Below are 3,704 nucleotides of genomic sequence, written 5' to 3' on the forward strand. Positions count from 1 at the left end.
AGAACTGATATGGGGACAGTTCATAAGTTGTATTCATTTCCTTTGAAAATGGTATATCCTTTAGAATAGACTCAGTATGGCCTTCAGAAAGAAACATAGCTCATTCTATATTCATGTATTCTTAGAGAATTTGACAGAAAAATACATTACAATCTTGCTTTAAAAATCTAGACAAAAAATCAGACTAAGCACAATACTTAGAAGAAATAGAATTCAGACCATTCTTTAACCTTGGAATCTCACTTAAATAGTGTGAGATGCAACAAGCTTCAAGCTAAAGAGAGTGACATGTGTCCCCTAAAATATACTGACGAATGTCTGTAGTAAAAGACAAAAAACAAATAATAGAAAAGCTAACACATCAAACCATCCTAGGTGGGTCCCTTTCTGTTATACTTCTCATTTGTTTTAACAAGAAGATAGGATCTAATTCTCCAATTATTCTTCATCCTTAGAGTAAATAGCCATGAGGTTTGAAAGTGATGTATCATCTTCAGTTACCTATAAATTTACTTCAACCTGGGGATTTTCCATGTCCTCATTATTAACTATGAGGGTGACCTTTACTTTTACATTTTCCTCATCATCATCTTCTGACATTTGTTCTAGAAACTGATTTTTCCATTTATTAAAAGCATCATCACCTGGCCAATCAAAACTTAGAGCTTCTCTTTGTATCATTATTAAAGAATTTGCATTTTCTTCTAAATCATCAAATTCTTTCCTCATAGCAATATAAAATAACTGTATTTTTACTAGCTCTTCATTTGTCTTTGCCCAGAACCAGTGGCTAGTTTCACTTATGATGTTTATTATTCTTTCATTGAATAACTCATCCATCTCCCTTTTCCACTTTTCTTTTTCTTTTATTGTATCAACATATTCTAAAGCACAAGGAAATAGGGTGAATTTTTCAGCAATATATTGGGAAAAAAAGAGTGTTAATTTTCTCTATAAAGAATCTCTTTCATCATCAAAATTCTCTAGCTTATTTAATAAATCAAAAATCTTCTCAACTTGATGATAAGGCATTTGGACTGCAGATATACATATGATTGTAATATCATTATTTCTCTCCCTCCACTTCTGTGCAAGAAGAGTTAGTTTATCCTTATCTCTGTTCAAATCATCCATGAGGGCTGCAATTATTGTCAACTAATCAAAAAAAGTTGACCATTGTATTTTATCCCTCAGATATATTACACCCTGCTTTAATTTTTCTTCATATTGATTTCTCAATTCTATCTGCAACTCATGCAATTTTGTTTTTTCTTCTTCAAATTCCTCTGTAGTATAGAATTGGGGCCTTTTAGGGGTGTTAGGTATTTCAATAATAGGGGTTGATCCAGATCCAACCAATGGTTGTGAAGGGTATGCAATTGTAGGTGCACTAGATTCTCCCATTTTTCTTTTCCCCAGTATTTGCTCCATTTGAGACATTTTGTTTTCCAATGATTGTATCCGTATAGCCCTTTCCTCATATGCATTTAAAACTTCTTCAAACCTAGCATTGAGTTGGGAAAACTTATTATCTTCTTGTCCAGATACAACACCACCCAATTTTAGCATTTCTGAAGCCATTCCCATTACTTGTTTACTACTTACCTCACCAGCCCTGTATACTGTCAATGTAGCAGTATGTTCTGCAGTGGGAAACTCATGCATCTTGGTACTTTCTCTCTTATCTATGGACCACAAAACAAGGGCTTGGTGGTCATCACTAAATTTGGCCCCTCTATGAGCCTGTAATACTTCTTCAGTAGTTGTTAGTTGAACATCCTTCTACTTCCTTACTGAATAAAAAACAATAGCATTTGCTATATCCCATTCTGGTAGAAGGAGGACTCCTGATTGTCTAACTATTTGCCTTCCAGCTTCAGGAGTGAACCGAGCAAAATCACTCAAAAACTTTGATTTTACCTCTTCCTTGATAACCGGGTTAGATTTATTTGGTTGCTCAGCCTTGATCTTCTCATAGGCTTTCTCAAAATTCTTTATATTTAATCTCTATAAAAACTGAGCAAAAGCCCTAGATCTTACAAAATTTTCATCATTAATAAATCTTTCAGAAGCCTGGGCAACAATTGGGTCAATTTCCTTACCTTGGTAATCAGCAATGGTCAGGTCCAAGGAAGGTGTAGGAGGTTCTTGTGGCTCTCCAACATCCAGGTCTATAGAAGTGACAATCACATCCCCTTCTCCTCCCATTTGTCTAAGCTGTTCCTTTAGAGATGCCTCATCATCTATCTAGATTGGAGATTGCCTTTGGGAGTATTGTTCTTTTAGAGAAGAAGAAGACCCCTGCTCCAATTTTCATCTTTTTGGAGAGCTGGCTGGAGATGGACTTCCTGGCCTTGGCTTCTCATGAGTGGGTACCTGTTGCACACTCTAAACCATGACATAACCTGCCCTTTTCTGCAATGTATATTGGCCAAGAGTTACTACATTTCTACCACTCATTCTTCTTTGTATTTCTACTACCTTGTCTGGGTGTGCCTTAATAAATATATCTTTCTTTTCATTCATAGTCTGAATTATTACAGCAAAATTATTCATTAATGCCTGTATTTTATCTCCCTGGTATTTCTTATCTTTCAATGGGTATTACTGGGGGTCAAAAGCATTAATGAATTCCAGGTTTTTACTGAAAACTATCCATTTCTCTTTCCTTAATTCTTGCTCCTACAATGTGAAAATATTTTTGATTATATCTTTCAGATAGTAAACCTGATGTACCATATGAGAAGCTCTCACCCTTTCTCTTAATAGATCATAGAATCCTTTAGGGTCAATGAATCTGGCATGAGATTCTACCATGTTATATTTATTCAAAAACAAATTTAAATGCTTCCACCCCTTTTTAACAAAAACAAAATCATGCACTATAGTAACCATTGGAAAGAAAGTGACCTTCTTGACCAATTCCCTCTCATCTATAGTACCTATCTACCATAAGAGCTTGGCTATCCCTATCTTCAAAAGTACATGAAAAGGTAACACATGAGGTTTTCCTAAGAAACCATAAACTCTTATTACTATTGAAACATTGTAGGGAATTATATCCCCCTAGTTGTGACTGACAAGTAGCCCTTTAGCATGGTCCTTGGGTCTGACCAATTCTAATAATGCTTGTGGGATTCTAGGGCTATCTCCTCTTAAAAGCAGTCTAAGCTTTGATGCAAAATACTTGTCAAATCTTACATAACTAGCATCAGTGGCCTCTGAAGTCATATCCACACTCCATAATTGCACTAGATTCCTTTCTCCATCCTTTGTGGTTTCTAACTCCATACCTTTGGAGAAGAAAGTATATCCTTTGTATAAACATACATGCATCATCAATGAATACCAACAGAATGGTTTGTTTACTTTCCCCTTTGCTATTCCAACTAGACTGTTGTGAATCTCTTTTGCTAGGAAAGTGGCAAAATCCAGAATGGTACTCATTCCAAATTGAAGGGTTTGAGCAATTATAAGGACCACAGAACCTAGAATTTGATCACCCTCATCTATCCCCAAGATCTTGCAAAGAGAAAAATATAGTGATTGAGCTCTCAAATTGAAATGTCTTCTTAACAATGGCTCTGGAGTACTGGTTGTGATCACAGGCAAATTACCAACCCTAGCAGCATGCTCCTGTAGTGGCCCTGTTCTCAAGTACACTCGTTGTGCATCATATCTAGCTTGAAAATCATCCAGATCAA

This window comes from Cupressus sempervirens, chromosome 10, assembly GCF_028749045.1.
Source record: "Cupressus sempervirens isolate cs-2001-9-10 chromosome 10, ASM2874904v1, whole genome shotgun sequence".
Taxonomy (NCBI): Eukaryota; Viridiplantae; Streptophyta; class Pinopsida; order Cupressales; family Cupressaceae; genus Cupressus; species Cupressus sempervirens.